At 39.8% G+C, this 24,886-nt stretch overlaps 1 long non-coding RNA gene across 1 annotated transcript; it reads left to right on the top strand.

Moving 5' to 3' along the window:
• Positions 1-119: 119 nt before the first annotated feature.
• On the top strand, positions 120-23,570 carry LOC135417840 (uncharacterized). The gene is made up of 4 exons (XR_010432231.1): positions 120-983; positions 2,498-2,566; positions 6,284-6,372; positions 22,988-23,570. It is a non-coding gene; the product is annotated as an uncharacterized LOC135417840 (long non-coding RNA).
• The last annotated feature ends 1,316 nt before the right edge of the window (positions 23,571-24,886 follow it).

Below are 24,886 nucleotides of genomic sequence, written 5' to 3'. Positions count from 1 at the left end.
GTCACGTGAGCGCGCCCCGGCACGCGGTGCCGCTGCCGCGGCCGTTACAGCGGCGCCTGCGTGCGCGCGGCGGCGGCGGGAAGCGCGCGGGGAGGACGGGGGGCGGTGGGGGAGGTGGGGTTGTGCGCGCGCCGCTCCGCTCTGAGGGGGCCCGGGGGTCGCCGCATCCCCTCACGGGGGGCTTCGGTGCAGCCGGCGGCGCCGCGCCCGCCCTTCCTGTCTTCGGGAGACATCGCTTCCAGGAATTGAGGGGCTGCGGAGGCAGGAAATCCTGCGGGGCCCCGCAAGGGGAGCGGCCGCGCTGACGTCCCATCAGCGCGGAGCATGGGGGGGCGGGAGGTGCCCTCCGCCCCCTCCTCAGAGAAGGTCCTTGCTCCATGTGAGCACCCGCATGATGAAATGCTGAACCGTGCTGTGCGCCTCTCTCGGGGGCGGATACTGCTGTGTTTGCCATTGCTGTCAGACGAGAACATCACACCATGCTGCCCGCCTCAGTTGCCCCACGCAGGACTTTGATGCTGAATTGTAGCTAAAAAGCAGCATTAAGCCTGTTTTTCATCCAGAATGCTTTCCATTTACACTGTTCTCAGAGTGTCTGACCTCTGTATGCATAATACACTAACAGAAGTCTTTAATGGGAGCAATAGTGGGAAGCCATAAGTAATCCAGCATCATAGGGCATTTAAGAAGGTTGTAGAGCATATTGCTGAAATGCTTTGGTAAATTTGAGGAATGGTCCGGTAGCCTGGTGTTGAAGGAATTTTCTGCTTACTCAGTGTCTTGAATTTTCCACCCTGGATCTCTCTGATCTGTTCAGGAGGATTTCAGAGGACTGTGGGTGCTCAGCCTTTGTGCCAGTGCTTCACATCACTCAGCAGTGACGTTTAGTGTTGGTTATGGAGAGTTTCTGACAACGCCGCCCTTCCAGGCTAAAGAAGAAGTGATAAAGGGCCTAAAGACAGCAGGAGCTGGCAGTATTGCAGGTAAAGGCAGGCTGGGCTTGCAGCCAAAATGGTCTCCTATCGGACTGGCAGAGATCAGGCATTCTACTCAGAACTAATGAACCTCGTCCCAGATCAGGAAAACCAGAAGAGAAGCAGGGTTCATTGAATCTTTTTTCTTCTTTTGATGATTTTTATTTCATGTGCTTCCCTGGGGAGTCACGAAGGCTTGAAACTTACCTGCTGTATCCTGTATCAATATTGTGATATACGTGCAAGCTGTATCAATACCTGCTGTATCAGCATGCTGAACAGTGCAGCAGGGTGAATTTGTCTGTGTGCAGCTCCGTGCTGCCATGGATAGACTGCCTTCAGCATATAAATCAGCTTTAGAGTACTGTCAAACACCAGCATCCCCTGTGCTTTTTACATTTGTAAATGAAATGTGGGAGAATGATCACAGGATTCCAGGAGCTGGGCCTTTAAAATAAATGGCACTTGGTACTGCGAGCCCCTCATTGAGGAGTTAGAAACTCTTAACTTGGCTAAATTTTAAGATTCTAAATAAATACTAAAGGAGAATTACCTTTGTTGCATATGTGGTACCAAGGGCAAAGAAAGATTGCTGGGCCACATTTACTCCCTAGAAATGGAAGCATTACTTTGTTTGGGGAGAGTTTATAGAGTTCTGGTACCTTCTATTTAAAGCCCCTATGAGGAAGCCTCCACAGTGCTTCCACAGCATTTGCGTGCAGAATTATATAGTTGTGCAATTTCACTTAGTCCAAACAAACTGACTAAATTCCTGTAATTTTTGCTGGAAACACGCTATCATTTGCAAGGTGATTGGAGCAGACAGCTGAGCTCACAGGGTTATCACTTGCATCTGTTCAGAGGACGGCCTCTAACCTTGTATTGGCTAACATTTTTTGCTCTGTCAACCAAACCCACATGAGATAAAAGTCCACCCACGCAACAGGTTATGTAGTTTGCTTTAAATCAGCTGTCTTTTGTGAACACTGAATGACTTGCTTCTATTTCATGCATTTCCTTTAGCACTTCAATATGAATTTAGGTTGCTTGAAAGGTTCTTGACTGACAGTTTTGGTAGTTGAACTCCAATGTTTAATCCCAGACTGGTCCAGCACGAGGAAGCTTCTCAGTGCTACCAGGCAGGAAGCTTTGCTGGGCTGAGGATAGTCCCATTCACTTGCTTTCTTATGCCAGCAAAGACAGGATTTCCTGTTTCTTCACTGCCCTTTAGTTACTGGGGGTAGGATATTGTTATTACCTTAAAACTATGCCTTGGATACTAAGACTGTATGTTTAATTAAAAAAAAACAAAAACAAAAAGGCAAGTGTTTAGTAAGTAATCTGCTCTTTAAAGTGTGATTATTCCATTTCAGCCTTAGATTAGTTAGGCAGTACTCTGGAAAGCTAATGGTCTTCACAGCACCCCTGCTCTATTTTTGCCAACTTTAATTTATTGTCCTTATTGATTTTTGCAAATTCATTTATGCTTTTAAGATTCAGCTTATTTTTATGCAAAATTGCAGGTGTTGAAGCTATAAGGAGAGATGCAGAGTGTGATGTTATCCTTCAAAGTGCACATGAGGAGAAGCTATGTAAGTTCTAGGCTTCCAGGTATGGATGCCAAAACTCTATTAAATTTGCTGTTAAGAATAATTATTGGCAGACAGTTGTGTAACTTTTATGACAATATCTCTTGAACCTAGGCAAAAGACAAACTGATACCAGTCATGATGTCAAACTGTGATTGCATTGCTCTCCATTCACAGAAGGTACCAAGGTGACAAAAATATTTATGAGTGTGTTTTCATTGCTGCACCATTGTTGTCAAGCTGCAGTTATGTTAGTCTGACTGTAGTAGCTCCAGATGACTCATGGCTTTCATTATATGTCTGAGTTCTTAAAGGATAAAGGATTTGGGAGAGGTTATTTTTTTTCTGCAGAAAAATGATAAAAAATCTGTTCTGTGATAGTAAGTGCATTTGTACTCTTCAGCACCCACTAAATTTTATAGGACGGAGGTAAATTGTGAGCTTTCTGAAGGTCCTCACACCTGTTTTCAAGCAGTGCCTTGAAGCATTCACAGACAGTGAATAGAGCATAGACCTTTGTGCTGTGGTGGAACAGGGAGTGTTTGTGCCCTCAGTTCTGCCAAATGAACTGTGATGACACGGGAGGTCACGTGGAAGGTGGAGATGAGCAAGTGCCAGGCCTTTCCAGACAGGTCTGAAAGCCAGTGGCTCATTATGCTACAATTTATTGAGATGTTTTTAATGTTTTATTCTCTGTTGTCTTATGGTTATGACTGTGGTTACTGTAGTCCTTTACTGCCACATTGGCCTGGAACAGGCTTCAGATAGTGGAATTCTATTGCTGAGTATTCTCTGGCTCTGCCCATGGCCTCCAGCAGGCTGTGGCCAGCTCTGCCTTACATTCCTGTTCCCTATCATTTGGTGTTAGGGCAGGTGGAATTCCTGTTCCCCGCATCCGTGTGTGGCAAAGACTATACTGGCCTTGAAAGCTTCTTCTTTGTCCCAAGAGACATCAGAGTCACAGTCATTTGGCTACTGAGGGCTTTCAGAGCCTTATTACGGCTTTAAGCTGTAATACAACAAATCAGAGTAGTGAGAGGTTTTAGTGCTTCCCTGTGACGTTTTGGCACATCCACACCTAAAACATTGTACATAGTTCAATGGGAGTTGTGAGTGGAACAACAGCTGAATAGAATGTCAGGAGGTGTGTTACAACCTTTTGCTGAAGGTGCATGTCAGCTTTATAGACTGTTATAAAAATAATATTATAAACACTGCAGCAGTCACCACTGTGTTTATGCTACACAAACCTGCGTAAGACTGGTGAAGGTTTGTCTGGGTAAAGGTACTGACTTGGAAACTGGGAGAGGAAGGATTTCATTGGCAGATTATAACAGTGAAATATTGTAGCCTGAGGAGAAATAGGTTGTGGAAATGTCAAATAATAGAGAAAAGTTATGCAGACAGAACCCATTACTGATTTTGGAAAACCTACCTGAATCTCCCATTTCTTTGGGCTCAGAAATATCAGGAGTGAAATGACAGCAGAATTCCTGACGTCTAGTGGTTCTAACAAATAAACATTTTTTAACTCTGCTTTGATGGACAGTCCCTATTTATCCAGCATCACTCAAAGTCATGTCCTCATACAGCTCATTCTTTATAAATAAAAAGACTTTTAACCAGCTTGGACAAGCCTACCAAAAATACACTCCAAAGAACACTGGAAAGAACAACAATACCTTGGAAGGAGGATAGAGGAAACAAATATTTTCCCTCATTTATTTCCACAGTTTTATTAAAGGTAGTGAATACATTTAGCCACATTGAACTAATCTTTTGTAAAGCACAAAGTTCAGCAAGGAAAGCTTGTATGCCTTCATAATTAAACAAAATTGATCCAGGAAAAAGGGATCATGAAGTAATGTAGAGTGTTAAACTGTCTAAAGCTTATCCATCCTTGTGTTCAGATGTAAAACTGAGGCAGAGAAAGAACTGACCAAAATATTCCTCTCCTATCCTTCTTCTACACTGTAACTACAGAGCTCAGGGATGAATTTGATGTGGGAAAGTCCCTCTGTTTGTGTGTGCTCCCGCAACATAAGGGTTGTGGCTATATAGTATCCCTCTATGTAGCCTGAGTTGCAGAATTTAAACCAAGGTGGATGGCAACAATGCACAGTGTGTGTGGTTGTTTGCTTCGCCAATACAGAGGATTTCCACCTATGTCACTCCTTTCCTAGCAAATTCTCTGTATAACAAGCCAAGACCTGTGATACCATCTAGGCTTAGTTCTCAGCAACCTTTCACCATAACCTTTCACCATGCAGTGAATGTGAAATGCTACCAATCTAGAACAGCAGAGCTTTAACCTACTTTGGAAAGGATATGTGATCAGCGGTAACTCATGGAGAGCAGTCCCATTGTGAATTAAATGCCACTTAGCTGAAAATGTGCACTGGATTTAATTCAATTCCTTGTTTGCTGGCACGAATTTTGCTGGTGACCATGAGTTTCCAAGAAAAAGATGCAATTTTTATCTCTCTTCCTAGGTTTAGCACTATTCAAATGGCAAATTATTTTGTGTGCCTTCACTTCTGATCTTGAAGTCTGGAACCAGTGAGGAAGATGAGAATGAGCACAACACCTCCAACCTTATCACCTAGCCTCAAACTCCCGTTGTGTAGTATGTGGGAGTCTCTCATAAGCATCACTCTCACATAAGCATATTTTTTTGTAGTGACTGTATACAACAGTTCAAATACTGGCTGCTGTAACAGAACTCTGGAGCACATACTGGAGCTGTCATGTGTTCTCCCTCCCACCCCCCATCTGTCCCGTTCATAAGTTAGAACAAGCAGTTAAGGAGATGAACTATGACCTCGTTTCTGTCCTCACAAATACCACTCACAGTACCAAAGGACTTTAGCCAAAACAAGCCAGTCTTTATAATTACAGGGAAAACAGTGCTCTCTGATATCTCAGATTATGATGTGCCTGCAAAAAAGGATGCACACATGTGTCTGACATGGCAACACTGGCAGTTTGGGTAGTTCTCAAGCTGGTACAATGTGTTACCAGGTATGTTTAGTTGTAGAGTGTTTGAACCACATGTAAACATTATTTTCCAGACCTGGTAATAGTCTGCCATCCATAAAAGGAAATTTAACTATAAGTAGTATTTCTTCATGCTGTTTAATCTACTTACTGTCTGTTTTCATATCTTTGTTCTGTCTCCCTTTTATCAGCTAGAATGAAATGTAGGTGCTTACGTAAGATTTTTCAACAAGTTTTTGCTGTTAAAAAGGCCCAAACCCAAACCTTCTGCCAAGGGGTGTAAGCACTGAGGTTCCTCAGAAGCCAAAGTCAACACAGCACAAAGCCATCTCTGAGAACACAGAGGACCTGAGTGTTGAGTAGACCTTCTCCTTTGCTCCATGTGCAGTTGGAGTCCCTAATTTGCTGTTGGCTTATGAGACCCCAACAGAAGTTAAGAATTATCACTTTGTAGAGTATCAGCAGTGGAGACTAGAGTTGTCTCACTGTAAATGAGAGAGGTCTGCTACAGTGACAACCTCAGTAAATAATCTGTTTGTCTGGATTCAGATTCTGATCTCTTTGTTCTAGCAAGATGTTGGATCAGATGGATGGTCTGGATTTTAATTGTTTGTGAGCCAGAGAGCAAAAGAGGATCAAGAAAGAGAATTAAAATTTTTGTATTGCCTCTGCGTTGGAAGATTGTGGTATACTGCATAAGAAAACTTTCTCTGCATTTTCCAGGAGAGACATTGAAAAGGTGCCAGATACATTTAAATGAACCTATTAAAAAGACAAGAAATTTGGAAATATGGAGAAAAAGAAAGAGAAAAGTGAGTATTACTTTCGAATATTCACACCTACATTTTAATGAAAATAGTTAAGTAAATACTGCCAAACTAGTATTTAATCTGCAGAGCTTCATTTGGGCTCGAGGTCTCTGTGTCTTGATAGCTGTAGAAAAGTTGTTTTCTAAATAGATAACTAGCTCCTGTAAACATTGCATACTGTATTTGTAGATCAAGAAAAAAAGAGAAAAAGCATGAAAACAATTTTAGTACAGAGAGAAAATTTTGGCAACGTCCCGTGCTTTGTTACAAAGTACCTACTCTTTTCAGACTGAGTGCATGTGGCACTAAACTCCTGAAAGTTTTCCACTGTCTTTAACAAAATCAGTCACTGCCAATGCTCCATTGGTGTCTCTAAATACAGATTTCTCCTCTGCTAGAACTTTCTGGAAGAAAGATGTTTGAAGAATCACAGTTTGAAATATTTCAGGAAAGTTCAGATGTTTTGAAATCTGAGAAAGGAACAGACTGGATGGTGTAGGCAATGTTGTTACTTGTTACTTGACTACCAGCTCTTAAGCAGTTGCACTACAGTAACCCTTCGATTTATAAGAGTTAATAGACATCTTCATAAGTACTTGATATTTGGTTCAGCCATTACAGTTATAACTATTGATAATACTTCATTGTCCATGCCATGCTTAGATTTATAATGATTTATATATAAATTGTTCAAAGAACTTTTGAATATTATATTTGTACTTCTATATAGTTCATAAAATATGAACTATTTTGGTTTCTGTCATGGTTTGAGATAGCCCCCAAATCCAATCCCCTAGTCTAAGCCCCCTCCCACACCTCAACCTAATGTGAGATGGGTTTTTCCGGACAAAACACACCAGACTCCAAATGGGGAAAGGGAATATATTACAATGACTGTAAAAATAAATACTATAACACATTATACACACGATCACAACTATCTCTACCATGACATATAGTATTTACAATGGATCAGATCTCTTCTCCCCTCCAAATAAAAAGTCCAGGAGGGAAAGAAGGACAGATCCCTTCCAGTCTCTGAACAGCAGGAAAATCTTCTAAGGCAGCAGGTTTCTTCTTCTCATGCACGCAGCAGCTGATAGCTGGATTTCTTTTCAATACACACAAGGGGGTCTCCAAGCCCCTCGGCTCTCCTTCGGTCCAAGCGAAGGCCTCACCTGTGGACTGCCAGCAGGGACAAGACTCGCATCACCACGGGTATATCACGAAATGCAGGGGCATCTTCGTGAAAGTCTCTTCCTCAGGGCATTCTCCCCTGAGTCAGAACATCTTGGGCAGCATTCAGTTGCAAGCCTTTGCCTCAAGAGTTCTACCAGAGCTCCTGTGCTCTGTCTCAGGCTGCCAGGCTTGTCAGCAGCAGCAAGGGGGGCCAAGGTCAACTCCCCCCGCATTCCATCTGGCCGTCCCGGTCCAGCTCCGGGACGTCTTTTGAGCTTCTCAGCTCCTCTCTCTCTCTCCGGTGCTGCATGTCTAAAACTCTTCTCCAAAATAGGAGTCCATGACCCTCTTTTCCAAGAGGGGTCTCAAAGGAGTTTGGGGGGGTCTGGTACAGTTCTTACCCCAGAACTCTGTACCTCTGCTACTGACTCTCTCTCTTTCCAAGAGTTCTTTCTGCGATACATGCTGTTTCTGCTGCTTCTCCAGTTCAGTTCTTATCTCTCCTGGCTCTTAGCCAGTCTCTGGATGCTGCGTCTCTGCGTTCTGCTCTGTCTCTGCTGCCCAGGGTGGAGAGAAACATCTCCCAGCTTAACCACAAACACTTAGCCCAGTCTAACACTGTTCCAAGTCTCTGCAGTTCCCCCCCCAGCCAGGGGCTGGGAGGCCCCAGAGGCCCCAAGGGGCTCAGAGCCCCTTCCTCGTGGCTCTACACCATGGCCACCTCTCCTCAACAACCAAACTACAACTCATCTCTTCCGTTTGCTTGTGGTATGTTTACCTTTTTGCAGGAGCACCCATTGGGCAAAACTTCAAAACTTCCAGGGGTTTCCACCCCTTGGGGTCTACCACTTTTCTTAGCCTCTGGGAGAAAACAAGATTCAAACCACTACAGTTTCCTTTTAAGGAATTCTGTAGATTTAGTGATAAATATTTGAACTATTTTTTACCCCTTCGATTATAGTCTGTTATGAAGAGCAACATCTTTAATTTCTCTCTCATTTTTCAGTAGACCTGCAAGCACAAGTGTTGCCATTTGACTGACATACACGGTTTAGAAATCTTTCCTAATATCTCACCAGTCTGAGTTTTGAAAACTTCTTGACAACATCCAAAAAAAATTCTTGATAGTATTTCCATGTTCTGAAAATGCAGAACAGTGTCTACAATGTGATTATTTGTGCCCTAGCACTTGTCAGTGTTTAGGGTTAACATAATCTACTAGCACTAAAAAGGATAAATGGATGCTTGTGCCTCCACAAGTGTCTACCATTTTATTCAGTTGGGAGTGCACACAGAGCCACTAACCAGTACACAGAAGATCAGGGGGAAAGGAAGAATTAAATCTGGCTACAAATACTGAAACAGCAAAATAATAATAGAATCACAGAATAGTTTTGAGTTTGAACAGAGCTTTGAAGGTGCTGCCCCAGGGATGGGGCATCCACCAGCTTTTTGGGCAACCTGTGCCAATGTCTCACCACCTCATTGTAAAAAATGTCTTCCTTATATCTAGTCTAAATCCACTCTCTTTTAGTTTAAGACCATTACCCCTTGTCCTATCGTACAGGCCGTACTAAAATGTTCATCCCCATTTTTCTTATAAGTCGCCTTTAAATATTGAAAAGCTGCAATAGAGTCTCCCCAAGCCTTCTCTTTTTCAGGCTGAACAATCCCAACTATCTCAGCCTTTCCTCACAGGAGAGGTATTCCATCCCTCTGATTGTTTCTGTGGCTCTCCTCTGGACCCACTCCAGCAGGTCCCCATCTTTCCTGTGCTAAGGAATCTAAAAGAATGAGAGTCCTGCCAGTTCAGATGGCAGCAACTAGAGTTGCTATGAGAAATTGTTACAAATTACCTGCATAAACCTCAGTTATCCCAACTGAATCTTCAGATTCCAAGCTTCCCAGATCAGGCAGCCCTGATGCTACAATCACCAGCAGCACCTACAGTGTGTCAAGATTCAATTCTATGGAAAGAGATTTGAACTTGCAGTGACAGGAACTTTCCCTCCTAGTACAGAGAAGCAGCACTTCTGCGGGGTCTCATTTTGAGACTACTCGTCTCATCAGGAAATCAGTGTCAGTACTTCAGACTATAGAAAGTTTCCTTTCTTTCTACCCCTGAATGTGGTTTGGCTTTTGAAAGATAACAAGGCAATCTGTCCTGTCATCTGTTCTGTCACATCACTTGTACCGTTACATATTGTGGCTCCTAAGAACAGAAAATAAAGAAGAAAAAACTTGACAAAATCCACAGTTAAAAGCCGTGTTATTTTTAAATTCAGGGTTTATTTTGTGGAAAATAGATGAGTTTTTCTTTTCTTAGTCCAAAGTTGATCTGTGAGGTAAAAAAAAAGCTGTAGCCTTAGTGACATGGTTGACTTTCTGACTTTCTGGCAAGAACATTTGTATTTTGGTATAAATCTGGGCCATTAGAAAGAGAACTAAGCAATAGTTTGTGATTGGTGAGTGTAAAATTTGATTAAGAGGACATGCATTCATCTGAAAATATTTTACTTCTTAGGCTGTATTTCTGAACTTTCAAGCACTCCTGTTAATTGTTCATTGATAATTGATCCTGCTGGGAATTAAAAGCAAAGAGCACTGTTAACTGGATAGTGAGAATAATAGGGATTCATATCTACTTTTTGGTGGGAGAATGAGGCAATGAAAGTGGAAAATCCCAAGGCACTAATTGGTGTAAATCTGGTAAATTCTATGACATGGGGAGTTTTTGGCTGGAATGAGTATCTTTGATAAACTCAATGTCTTTGGTAGTTGCTGTTTCCAATGTCTGGAGAACAGAACTGCAATTTTTGCAATAGAAGACTACCAGGAAAGGAAGTCAGTGAGAACTTTGGTGAATCTGCCAGGGCACCTTGTCTAGTTTATATTTCTTGAGTTACAAACAGATCTGAGAGAAGCAGGGCTGAAGAAGGTACAATTTCATGTTTGCATCTTCTGGGGATCTAATGGTGTCTGCACCTTGACCAAAATTTTCCTCACAGTTGGGATAGTCAGGGACTGAAATTGGCTGGATATTAGGGTGGGACTAGGTTTGTGCATATAAAGGAAGCGTCATGACTTAAGTGATTGTTTATTAGCAAGCTCTTTTCTTACTGTCCTGGTTTTCTCTGAAATATGCTGTGTCTTACTTCTCTGCTATGTAACAGATTAAAGCCCTTTTTTTTTTTTTTGTTTTGGTTTGGTTTGGTTTTTTTGGGTTTTTTGTTTGTTTGTTTGTTTTGGTTTTGGTTTTTGGTTTTGGTTTTGGTTTTTTTTGTTGTTGTTGTTGTTTTTTTGTTTTTGTTTTTGTTTTTTTTCTGTTCTCCCCATATAACACAGCAGCAGCAGCAGCAGCCTGCCAAGTAGTTTAGCTATCAAGAAGGGTACTGCCATAGGCTTCAATTGCCATCAGCCCAAATGCTGTCTTGGAATGATGTGGTTACATTCCTTTTGGTTCTGGGACAGTGCAGGCTTCCTGGAATGGGTGATGCTGATCTCCCGTTCAGGTTCTGTGGAAATAAGTGGCCCATTCTTAGGGCTTTTATTTAAGCTAATGCACAACTACAGGCATTGTCTCAGCCCAAACGGATTTAGCAGGACAACTTCCTTGAGGAAAGATTTACCAGTATGAATAAATGAAATACATTTAGTCTGTGAGAATTCATACCCAGAGTTTACAAATGAGGTGTGATAAAGTCACTGTGGGTTGAAGGTAAAATAAAATAGTAAACAAGGACTTCAGTGTGTAGCAATGCCTGCATATATGAAACATTTCATTTCAGTTCATTTGAAGCCCTGTACTTTGCAGCCTCAGTGTTCACTTTTTCCCTACCTGTAAATCATAAGGTGACTGTTTGAAGAAGATCATGTGTCTCAGAGCGTGCAGGTGAATGGAAGGTTAAACATTGTGACTGGCATTCAGGTGACTCTTGTGCAATCAATCCCAGTGATATGATACTCAGTCAAAAGAACTGAGACAGAATTGACAGTCCTGGGGAGAAGAAAAGAGAGGAAGAAGCTGAAGGGGAGGCTCTTAAATATGTTTTCCAACGTTGCATTAGAAAAAAAAAAAAGACCTGGGCTTTGATTCTTGGCTGCAGCTGAGTCTCTGGCAGCTATGGGGATGTGTTGAGTGCTTGCTCAGGTGTTCAGGAACACAAGGGAAAGGGCTGGAACCCAGAACCCTCCTGTTCATATTCTTCCAGAGGTGGAAGGCAGAAGGGGGGAGAGCCAGATCCTTGGCTATATCCTAAAAAATAGTGACTGTTTCTTTGCATGTTCCTAGAAGAGCCAGATATATTTGCTTTGTGCATTTTGTACTATCTTGCAAAACAAGAGAGTTTAGCAAGAGCAAGAGAGTATTTTTTTCTGCAGTAAGATGCTAAAATGTGTCAAAGATTTTGATGTTCATAAATACACAAGAAAGCTGATGTTTAGATAGCCCAAGGAAGGGTGATTTAAAGATTCTGTTCAGCATGGAGCTCAGGGTTTAATGGGCCAGTTCTAGCAAAGGTATCCACACAGGTATCATTGTACAGTAGCTAAAAGAAATTAGTTAAAACCTTAAGCTGAGAGACAGAGAATCTCTTTGCATTCTTTTCCAGTTACTCTTTCAGTGAAGTGTTCTTAGCATACTGGTAACTACTTCACAGTTTGCACAGAGTTCATATTCTTGTCATTATGTTTACAAATGTATACCTGATTGGGAAAAAAAATCTTTCTGAGGGAGAAGAGGTAGTGGAGGTGTTACTAGAAGAGGCATGGGATGTGAAACTTCATATTTCTATAGGCCTTTGGAGGGATTCCAAAAGTGATTTAAAATCTGAGGAAAGGTGGTACACAGACGCAGTGAGGCAGCTGTGGATGGAAATGCACTCCTAAGTTCTGCAGTTCTGTACAAGGAGTAAAAGGCACAAGGAGTAAGATATATAAAAACAAAGGCATGGAGGCAAAGTAATGTATAATCTGGTACATGATCCTCTTAAAAGTGAAGGATAGCCTGTGCTCTCCTTTGCTTTACAGCTTTCTGCAACAGAGTGCAGCTACCTGAGTACATCTGTGTCATACCTGCTAGACAGTCACTGTGAGGTCAGGGCCAAGGTCATTCAGTGCACACAGACACTGGGCAAATGTAAATACAGTTTATCTTAGAAAGACATCCTAGGGGTGGCTTGCACCCCTCAACCTGCCCTGGCCCTCCCCACCCTCCAGTAAACCTTTTTAGCACCAGGTATCATCACAGAGCAAGGTCTTTGGTTACATTGTCTTGAGTTGCACACAGTAATTGGGTGAAGCCCAGCTGAAAGCAGATATAAACTAATAAGGGGAATAACAGTATCCAACTCTGTATAGGTCTGGTGACATCGGCTAGAGCTGTTGCCATATCATAATTCTAAGGCAGCTTTATGAAAAGTTCTGTCTACTTCAATGGACACAGCAAGGGAGAGAATGTCCTCTAAATACAGAAGCTTCCAGCGACTAATAAAAATATCTTGTGTAGAATTTACTTTAGGATTTCATAGCCATCATTTCCTTACAGCTGCCTCTTCTCATCCAATCATTAAAACACATATGCTTTGCAGCTGCTGGCTGGGTTTTCAAGTGCCTAATGTAAAATGGAAAAAGGACCTTTACCCTTAATGTAAACAATTTTTCTTCTTGGAATAAAGCACTTTTCCCAAGATTTGCTGGCTCATTGTTTTTAGTAACACTTATGCTGCCTTCTTTCTGAGAACTGTGGAACACCTGTCCTTTGAAAACCCAGGCTTTTCAAGTTGTCTCAAATTTGACATCCTAAAATTAAGACATTCTACTGAATCCTGGCTGTTATCTTTACTCAGCCCAGGTGACCTCACATTGCACCATGGGGAGTTTCCTTATCTTGAATTTCTGGTTAAGACCTAAATCTCTCTCAGGCAGAGCCGTTATTGTTCTATTCCATATTAAAATACAAAACCACATTGACCAAACCTAAGGCAGTGCTTATGAATCCAGAATGAACGTGGCAAGTTTGAAATTATATTCCAGATCAAATTTTGCCAAATAGTACTCTATAAAACAACAGATAATTTCCTTACATACACATTTGGTACTTTGCAAGTCTGGGCAGAAATAACATTACCTGGAAATAACCTACTTCAAAATAATGAGGAAAGGATCTCTTGCAGTAATAGGTCAGAAAACAGTTGTGTCTCTGGGGATCTCTTATCAATCTTATTTTTTTCTCAGCATTATTAATCTGGATAAAGCTAATTAAATATCTTAGATGCACTGGAGATATATAGAACACACACGTTTTGTACCTGTAGTAGCCTTGCTTAATTACTGATACTAAAGTATAATTGTTCAGACTCACAAAGGTGATTTTAATGCAAAATAGGGAATTACATTGAGCCCAGGAGCAGAATGAGTGAAATACAGTCTTACTCCAGTAAACTATGGCCTTCGGGACCCATTGGGAACAGGAATGTCAGACTGAGAAGAAGATAGCTTGAGATGTAGGTCTTGCATCTAATTCTGTTAGAACTTAACATGACCATCTTCTGTATCTGCTATAGTGAACACACAATGTGGTCATGCAGTCTTCCTCCACCTCAAAGCCTGGCTGTGTGATCCCTTGATACTGATCCATGCACTAATTCCTGAGTGTGATTCCTAGGGTTTAGCTTATATGCCTGGCTCTGTCAGTCTTTGTATATGTACACATGTGTTCTATGTATGCCTGTATGGAATTTTCTGCTGTATTCGTCTGTGGTTCTGCTACATACACTGTTATGTAGAAACAAACATGCTGTAAGATCACAACTACATGAAGTCTTTAAGGGAAATGACATGGAAGGACATAGGTCAGTGAACAGGCAGTGGAAAACTGAGCTAAATTATCAGATCAGAATTTGGGTTTTGTGAGACATAGTATGTAGCTGCAGATGGCAACTTCTGCCAAAAAAACTACATTTAAAGTAATTATGTGAAGGAAAAACAGATACACACACAGATATTCAGTCACTTCCTGGAAAAAAACTCCTGTAATGCCACTCTTTTCATGTGCAGATTTCTATCGCTGCTCTGGATGTGCAGGTGTGCCATAAATCATTCCTGACAATCCCACCTACTATGATTAATATTGACTGAGTATAAAAGAGAACTGATTACTTGGCAACTTGCAGCAGGGCAGTGCATGCTCTGGTTGAAGCTGGTAGAAAGCTCCACTCTGTGGCTGCAGAGCTGTGGCCATCCCAATGTCAGGCTGGTCACTGGGACATGTGATAACAGCTGTGGCCCTTGGGATCTGTGCCAGCAGGGAGTTACCTTCTCCTGTCTGTGCCTCATGCAATAAAAGAGGCCCATTGGAGGACATGGTGAAAGAAGTTACTCTGGCAGCTCCATGCCTTCTGAGAATTCCCTCTGTACAACAGAGATCACTCACATAGTCAAATTTAGCAGACTTAAGGATATTTTGAGCATCCCAGAGAACAAATTGATTGGTGACCCAGTTCTTCCATTCCATTTGATTGCTTTCTTGAGCCAGAATTCCTGGTGCCAAGGGGATCCCTGGGGTCTGATAAATTTGGTGCAAAAAGAGATATTTGAATTAAGTACTTCATGGATGAAGAGGGCACAACAGATCGAAACAACTTTGGCTATTCCTGCTTCTATTTAGAGACCATGGTAATATTTGGAGTCTGCCTGCAAGTTTTAAATGGAAAGATCTCCTTTCTCTGCTATAACATAATGTTCAATACAAAATACATAGTAGGCATATAATGCAGTTATGATACTGATATGTGTAAAACATCTTTTGTAAGCAGATCTAAATAAAAGAAGCTCCTGCTCCCATCAGGTTTGTAATTCAAAGTGTGTCCAAAATGTAGCAGCAAAAAAAAAACAACTTTGCAGGCCTATACATGGAAGCTGTAGTAGTGTGTCCTCCACATGTGGGAATGAGATTTGAGAATTTTTCATTTCAAGTGCGGTGAATGATAAAGCTTTGCACTTGTATTAGTGATGCCCATATTTGCTGAATGGTACATTTACTGGGTTTATTTCTGATAGCAAATGTTTGTGTCTTGCTTTCATAGCCCCCAAGCAATGGTTCATTCTCCCTTGGTTCATCAGCAACCCTTCATTTAAAGCTTCTGACACAACTGCTGCACTTCGGAAATTTTGGTTTTCTTTTCTCTACCTCTGTTTGTGCTGTTTCCCAACACTGAACACCATGGAGTGTAGTCTGTTGCTGGTGTGCTTAGGAAGTAGCTACAGTATTATGACTGTTACTGCATACTACTAATTTCAATTAAATCCTCAGTCATTCAAATGCATTAGCAACCTTATGTATATAAGATAAAAGTAGTCCTAGTTGAATGAGCATAAAAAGTTACAAATTATAAGAGTCTAATGAAATCATTCACACATATAAAGTGACTGTGATCATGATTATGCATAACCCCAGCTTTCTCAGAATTTCATTGTTTTGCCATCAAAAGCTATTAATGCTTTCATAGTAATTTTCTGCAGCAAGCACTAACAAAGACAGCAGTTTGGAAAAATAAAAAGCTGAAAGGCCCATTCTGCAAGTTGGGAATATGAGAGATTACATCAGTCTGGAGGTTTCTGCTGGTTATACTTAACAATTGGAAACCCAAAACTTAAAGGTCAATACAAAGTTATTAACCAGTCACAAATGGTCATTGTTGTCAGGCTGCCCTGTGTATTGCTTACAGCTTCCTCTGATTCTTCAGAACTTACTCATGGATGACTTATAACTCACATTGGAATGAATACCGTGTACAGTAAATTATGTCAGAAGATTGCACAAGGTGCCTCTCCCATGATGTAACTAACATTAAACTGTTAATCATAAACCTGGGGCTTCTCAGCTTTCACTAGCACATACAGCTGTTATAGAGCCAGGTGAAAAACCTTCCGAGGAGTCTGGTGAAGTCCCTCTGTTCTTACTGACATTTCTTGAAATCCATATGTGCACATAAACCAAAAAGACAGCAAAGCCTTGCTGCAAAAATTAAAACTCTGTGTATGGAAAGGATGCTGAATTTTGAAAAACGGCTTTATTTTAGCAAGGACAAGTTTTTATTTCGTCTTTTCTGGACACATGGCAAAACCTAACCCTAAGGGAAATCATTTGCTACAGCTTAGTTTTGTGTCGTATTATTCTCTGGCAAGATTTGTTTGTCAGTTTTAAAAGCAGTTTATAAACCAGTCAAGTAGATCAAAACTGGAAAGCTGAAATGTTCTTAAACATTCATTGAGTGAGACGTTTTTTCCTTTAAAACAAATCCTCTTTCCTTTTTGTTAGCTTGACCAACACAGACTTTTACTATAATGATGACTGGAAAAAAAAAGGTAATCTTTTAAGCTGAAGTTGCACATGTCAGCTGGAGTGAACCATTCTCATAATATTATTAACCATAAGCCAGTCTATAAAACAATGCTATGTTTCTCTGCATGGGGTGTGCTAACTAGCTTCCAATTTCACTGGGTTTAGCCTACCTTAATTCTCCAATGATGTAAATCTTCAAGTAGTGCCTATTTCATTTTGAGGGGTGTTTTCATCACATCACATCTTTTGTTTTATTGCATCTTTTTTCTGCTCCTCTGACATTCTGTCCCTCTGTAGATAACTGTTATTACCATGTTTATGGAAGGCAAAGGCACAAACTGTGTACTGTTAGAAACTTTTTAAAACTTTTTTAAACTTACCTGAAATTTCTTTTGCATTAGCACTGAATCTAAGAGGAAGAAAACATTTTTGGTGATGAGATCAGTAAATAGAGACATAGTGTCTAATGAGATTCACATCAGCACACTCAGGTAGTTAGGAACTGATCCAGACCACTCCTACATATTTCTCATGATTCTCTATGCTGTAAGTACTGTACTGTGTTTTAAGAATCCATTAGCAAGGGGAGCAGCTTACACAAGCTTTCTATCAAGAATTAACTATGGTTGAATTTTGCTATTTCTCCTTTCTGTCTCTTGCTGGGTGTTGAGTCTTCTTTGCTACACACCCTTACCTTTTCACCTCACCACGACATTCACTGATCCAGGAGCTTTAGGTAGAGCTCCGTCAGACCTTGGCTCTCAAGCCCATGTCTAGAGTTGTCCTCTGTGTCCCAGCCCTCTTTGGCCAGCACTGGCACATTTTGCCTGGGGCTGCTGGTGGCTGAACTCTATATTTGATGACATGGTGGAAAGAGGCTTAAAATATTGCAGTAGGTGCAAAAGTCAATGTGTCATTGCTGATGCCTGTAAATGCCTTACGTCAGGGCAGTGGTATGACGTGCCACACTGTTTTCCTCCACTGCAGGCCATATATAGCCCGTTACACTTTGATCTGCTCAGCAAAACAGAATGGATTCCTTTTGTCTGTAAACAGCAGCTGGGTGAAAGGAAAGGGTAATGGAGCCTGAAGGTATTTGATGGTTAGGCACTGGCTTTGAATATATTTGCTGACCAGATAACAACCCATATATGTATTGCCAATGTCAATTTGGTCTGTACTTGTTACTGCTTCTAGAGCACAGTTGTGGTATAAACCAATCTGCTCTGATTTCACCTTGGGAGATGAGATTCTGGAGAGAAAATGTGGCCTGGCTAAACTTGTGTTGTGCCTTCCTGTGTGGCCTGGCTAAACTTGTGTTGTGCCTTCCTGTGACCCTCTTGTCATATGAGCTATTTCCAATAAGACTGCTCTTGTTCTTAGCAAAGAGGACATATTTAGCTTGCACGTCCTGTTACTGTTCAATGTGGATTTTTGCATTTAAGAGGTTCCAACTATGCAAATGGAGCTGGTTTGTGCAATTCATCAGATGCAAAGCTGACTTAAAATGAGCATATGGAGGCATATGAAAGGTTTGTGCTGCAGTTAAATGTGTCTGAGGATCAAGGAGGAACAAGTAATTTAGAAAACCTACTTGCACTTTAAAACATCTATTCTTGATCTGGGGCAAGTGTCCATGAAGCTTTCAAGATAGCATCATCTCATCCTACCTTATCCCACATTTCCTAAACAAGTGTTCGTGGTTCACATCTGCTTTATTTACTATCTGTTAAATTTACTGCATTTTTATCATATATTAGAAAAGAAATATATCTTCATATAAACATGTGGTTTAAAAATGGGATTATAATCCCAGGGCCTTCAAACACTTGTGTTTCAGTGAGTAACAACAGACTTTCCTGATACATTTTGCAGAGCAGAAATGGTTGTTACATGCCTCATACCGTATAAAATGATTTAGAGCAGTTCTCTCTTTGACTATTAAATCACATACTTAGTAACAAGCATGGATTGTGAATGCAAAATTCGTTAACTCTTACAGTAAAGTGTAGAATGTGAGACATATTAAAATTCTTAGCATACCAAAGGGTGTGAACCAGATTTGGAAATATGATAGTGCTTTTTAACACCTCTTTTAAAATGAGGCAGATGCAGAATAATCTAATCAAGATGTATATCCGAAGTATGGAATTAAATCTATTCTGAACCCAACTTCCTGCATTCATGAACTGTACATCCATGAAGCTCTCAAATAAAGCAATGTTCAACCCACGTTTCCTCCTCTTAGTGGGCAGAGAAAATGTGGAATATTTATTATTGTAACAGTACTTTGTCTTTTTGTGTACTGCATACACAGTCCTGTGGTTTTGCAAAATCCTGCTTTAAATGTGAACCTTGGAAGCAATTGCAAGGGCAGAGGCAAACATACCATTTCATGTGCCTTCACATGAACTCAGCTGATTATGTGTGATTATAAATGCACTGTTGATTGTGGTGGAGGGGCCAGGCCTTGTGAAGGCTTTGTGGTTCACTGTGGATTTGCAAATGCAAAGTGTCTGAAACCTCTTGCAGTGACAGTGAGACAGCTGCAGGACACAAACACAAAGTAAATTAAACACATTCCTCACCTTTAACATAAGTTTGGTTTGACCCTGGTTAAAGCAGATTGAAACAAGGCAAGCTCATTCCTTAGCAGCCAAAGTAGGAAATGCTAGGGTAAAAGGCAAGTTTACCACCTAGAAGTGGTAGGGGGAAAAGACCTCCTTTTACCTCAGCAGAAAAAAAAAAGGAGATGCATTCATTGCTTTCTGTCCTTTTCTCTGTATCATTTACCTGAAGATCTTTCAATATTACATAGTTCACTATTATTCCTATGGCTGAAATTTCATTTAACTTTGACTGGTTCTAGTTACACATCTATAGCAGGATTCAGTTGCCTAAACAGAGACCTGTAGTGCCATTTGTGATGCCCTACCTTTTGTGAGGTACTTCCATAAGGCTGACACAGGACCTAAGGCAAATCCTTGATCCTCTGGGGCAGCAGTGGTTGTGTCAGGGCACTCCCATGGGACTAGACCCTTACATTTAATCCACAGCCTAAACAAATTGTCTTGGCTCCTTGTGTGATCAGAGAAGAGAGAGATGGGCTTCTTCAGAAGATGGTTGTATGTGTCTGAGGCATCAAGACGAGTCAGTCATCCCTCTAAAGTATTTGTCTGTTATCAGGGGGTCCACGTGACAAGGTAAGTTTAGGATTCTAATTTGTGGGTGGCAGAAGTTAGTTATGATAAATCTTGTCCTTTGTGAACAAAAAATATGGAAATCATGGGCTTTTAATGTAAAGCATTTGATTTCATAGTATCACTAAGTTTTATCACTTACAGATGAATTGTGGGAAATCCCAAGGATGAAAGTAGCTAAAGCTCATGTTTAATTAAAGGTGCAAGTGAAAATCTGATTAGATTTTTTTTTCCTAAAATTGGTAGTTGGTATTTAAAGAAATACAGTAAGACTTTTATTTGTTTAATGAACCAAGGGAACTTTACTCCACAGTGTAGTTGAAGGATATACATATCTTTTTATATTAAACCATTCCTCTCTGTTTTAAACTGGTTTGTGAACAGTCACCTGTCTAAAGTAGATTTGTTGCAGTTGTGATGGTCTGGGGATACAAAGGAAGCATAAGTATTAAAAGATAACATTATATTATCTTTTTATTAGACCACTACTTTAGCAGGAGAAAATAGAGGAGTATTCAGCACACAACCCACTCCTTTAGGGTCTGCAAGCTTCTCTGTTTTTTCCCATTATTTCAGTACAGCTATTAAAATATACTACTCCCCTTACAAGACTAGCCTCATTTATTATTGTCTTAAGGAATGCAAATCTATTAATAGTGGAAATGAGGTAAGGAGGTCAGTATTATGAACAGAACACAAGATATAACCTTTAGAGTTGTCCCTGTCCCACTTCAATTAGAAATAAAATTATAAAAAGATTCCTTTGACATTCTGAAGCAGCACAGGAAACACAGCAGTGCAGTTTAGTGTGATACAGTTTCCAATGCCATTCAAATGCTAACAGATTCTGAGATTTGGCTAAGTTATTCAGCACAAAGCTCCAAGAGGTGGGAAAGGATTATTTATGCCACTGTCATATATCCTGACACAGTGGATACACACATCCCCTACCAGAGAAAAGTCCCTTCTATGTCTTAGGGTGCAAGGTGTAAAGCATAATGAAATCCCAAACTGGAACTTTCCCAGTTATGTAAATATAACTCCTGGCTTAAAGTTATATCACCTTTGTTTGCCCTTTTAAATAATTAGACATCATCACTTATACAGAATCCCTCACTGTAGTTCTAGGAAATTTTGGAATTTTGAAACAAAGTGAGAGTGGAAGCAAGTATATTTCACGGCTTTGAATTTAAAAGCTTTTAAAACCAAATTTTACAGGAGATAAGTGACCAGCTTTTGGGTTAGCTCTACCAATAAAGAATTTACAGCTGAAGAGACTGAAGGGGTTACCTTGTAAGGCTCATTCTATAACAGTGAGAAAAGCCTGTACAAAGCCATCTGTAGGATATTAGACATTAAAATGAGATTTAATTAGTATGAAAGTGGCTTAATAACTCTGTTGTGTTTGGGATCTATAGTGATTTCCTGCCCCTTGGCTGTTTTGACATTAGTATTTTGACTCTGTTATTTTAAATACATGCAATGATAATGTTATTTTCTTCATACAGGAAAATCTTGTGTATAATAGTCACAACCTACTAAAATGCATATTTATTACATTTGTTTCTTCCCTATGTTTCTTTGCTTGCTTCCTTGTACATGTGAGAACATGTATGCATTGCTTCTTTGTTGGATTTCTTTTGTATTCTTTTTATAGACTACTTTATGGTGGGTTATGGTCTGCCAGTGGTCTCTGGACCACAGAGTGAAGAACATTTTGAACCATGAACACTGCTGTCTCTGTGTTGTGGAAATGCTGGAAATTGCAATTTATTTTGTTAAAGTGAATTTACAACATTATTTACTGTAGAAAAACCATAGTCAACTAATACTAGGATTTATTAATAAAAGAGACAAGTTTGTAAGGTAATTAACAAATGAGATAGGATACAGTCTGCTGGAAATGGCTTATCCGAGGACTTCTGGAGGATTTGATGCCATATTTTTCTGTTGAGGTACTAATGATGAGGGTAGATGAGAGATTTCCTATTGCTCAGCCTGGAGGGTCTGAACAGACAGGGATGGAAGATCTGCATAACCCCCTGGAACTCACTGCAGTGCTGGGCCAGAGCAGCCGATGTGTGAGATGGCTGTGATTGCACAGGACCCCTATTTCAGTGGGTCATTTGGTGTCCCTGGACTCTGTGTGCTTAAATGAGAGTTAACCATAGCTCCTTATTTTAAAGGATGCCCTGGGAATGCTGAATTAATTAATTATCAAGGCAACATAATGTTCCTAGCCATACTATCCAAATTAACTGTTGGTTAATGTTTGATTCTGTTGTAGATCTTAAACTGAAGGGTCTATAATGCAAGGTGCAATAAAATTTATGATGTTGTTTTGATAAAAGCTCTCAATTAATTTTCCTTAACTAACAACATTTTCCAAAAGTACATGTGTTTGTTTTGTCAGCTTTGAATCCACAGTATGAAAAGTAATTTTTTGCTTCATGAATTGATTAGTTTCTGTTTCACAACGTGCTAAATTTTTTATGATGACCATAAAATAAAAACAATCTGATACTATGTGTACTGAGATTTATGACATTTCACATTAAAGGTAAGTATAAAAAGTTAAGGGAAAATTCGATGTAACTTCTTCTGGAAATAAGAAGAGAAGTTAAAAAGATGAAATTTATTTTATTCAGAGCTCCACAAAATACCTGATTTTATCTTTCATTTTGGTGAATAAAATTGTGTGAGCCTGATTCATCTAGTCCCCTAAAGAACAGTTTATGTTTTAGAAAGTGGTAACTTCACAAAGAAGTGGATATGGATTATTTGAGAAGTGTTATGTCCTGAGAGATTCAGTAGAACGTGTTCTCACACTTGAGAAATCTTGGATTAGAATATGACCAAACATTTAATGACCTCATTTTCCATCTTCATATCCCAGTTCTTTCAGTTTATTGCCATTTGAAGAATATTTTCTGTCAATTTGTACATTCAAATGCTGCATCTGAAAAACCGTTTTCCACACATAAGGAAACTTGGATCTGAATGATTGATTTGCTTAAGGCTGAGGTTCAGATCAGCATTGGTAAGTATTAAAAGGTTAATTGTTTAGATAACAGATCAATTATAAAACTGGTTCCATTCTGTTAAACGCAGAAATTCAGAGATTGCTTTGAGATATATTAAAACCTATAATAATTTAAATTTTATAGAACAAATGGAAGGTATGGGTATGCCTTATGTACTGTGTCTTTGAGGGCAGTAGTAATATGCAGTTGAGGTGACAATGTATGGCATGTTAAAGAAAATATACCTTCCCTAAAATGTGCCATATAATAAAACATTGTTTATTATTCTTTATATCTGACTATTTACATGGCTATTTATATTTATTTATATTGCGGTTCCCATAGAAGAGAGCTTGTCACCATATCTCAAGAACAAGCCTTAGAGAATAGTCCCTGCCATGGAAACAATTTGAGAAAAGTCACATATCTTTATTGTGTAGCCTTTTCAGCTGAGATCAGTGCTGTGCATCTGGAAAATCTTACAGATTCATTAAAAACAATAATGTATAAGAATGTTTTATGTGCAATAATATATAGCATTATGAATAATGTAATAATGATGTAAGTTTTCTGCTTTTGTTATTACTTCCTTGCTTTCTCAAGCAGGGACATCTGAATTCAATGATTTTTAAAAGAATGTTGCTTTTCTGGTGAAGTCTCTCCTTTACTATGTAGCTGTAGTCCTTCAAGACATCAGGAAAAACTCTCTCAGGGCGTGAGAATTTATTTACAGCCCCTCTGAAAGGCTGCTTTAGGAAAATCTCTCTGTAACACACACGGGGAACAAGCATAGTACAGGCTTGCTGTGGCAAGAAGGGGTCAAACCACGGAGTAGTGACTGTGCTCATACAATTTCTCTTATAGAAGTCTGTAAGCTTTGATCTAACGATGGTATGACTATTTGTCTTATATGGATACATATATATATATATAGTAACCACAGAAAATCTGCTGCTTGTATCTGAATGTGCTAAGTTAGCAGTTCAAGCAAATTATAAATAATTAGGATAACAGGTTTTCATTGCACATATATATATATAACCTTTGTCACATTTTTGTGACCTCAGTCAGACAATACAGTGAAATCTGAAGAAGTATTGACATGAGTTGTGTATTGCTTAGGTAAAGTCAATTTGCTGTCTTTGGGAGAAGTTAATAAATTAGACCAATGGCCACATGATCCTAACACATAATCTGCTCATAGCACCTGAAGAGCACTGTCCTTCTAATCCATGGTCCTGTTGACAAAGGTAAAGTCCAGCAGGAAGTCTGAGTTTCTGCAGAATCAGGCCTTTATTATGCAAATAATAGGTTTTTCCTATACATATATTTGCATTCATACATTCACACACACATATGTAAGTTATTTTACATTTTAGAATGCTTGAAATGGATCATAACTGATAAAAATACGATAGCTACTAATACTTTTTATGTCATAAAAATCCATTGGCACCAAAAAGATCTTTTTCTCTTATTGCAATTTCTTTGTAACAAATATAACAATTAAAATATAGGAATCCTCAACAAGAGTCCTGGAAGATGAGAACAAACGTGTTTCTCTGATCTACTGACACTAGAGAACTCAACAGTGATATTGCAGCTGCTGTTATCCCCCATCTTCATCCAGATCTGATGAAGAAAGACATAAGAATCAATGATTTAGTGAGCTGGAAACAAACTTTAAAAATCAAAGTGAGCCAATTATAGTAAAATGCTGAATAAAGTGATGGATTCTTTACCTCTTGATATATTTGATCGTCTGGATGCCT

Source organism: Pseudopipra pipra, chromosome 8, assembly GCF_036250125.1.
Source record: "Pseudopipra pipra isolate bDixPip1 chromosome 8, bDixPip1.hap1, whole genome shotgun sequence".
NCBI classification, from domain to species: domain Eukaryota; kingdom Metazoa; phylum Chordata; class Aves; order Passeriformes; family Pipridae; genus Pseudopipra; species Pseudopipra pipra.
This window is presented reverse-complemented; position numbering and strand designations above follow the sequence as displayed.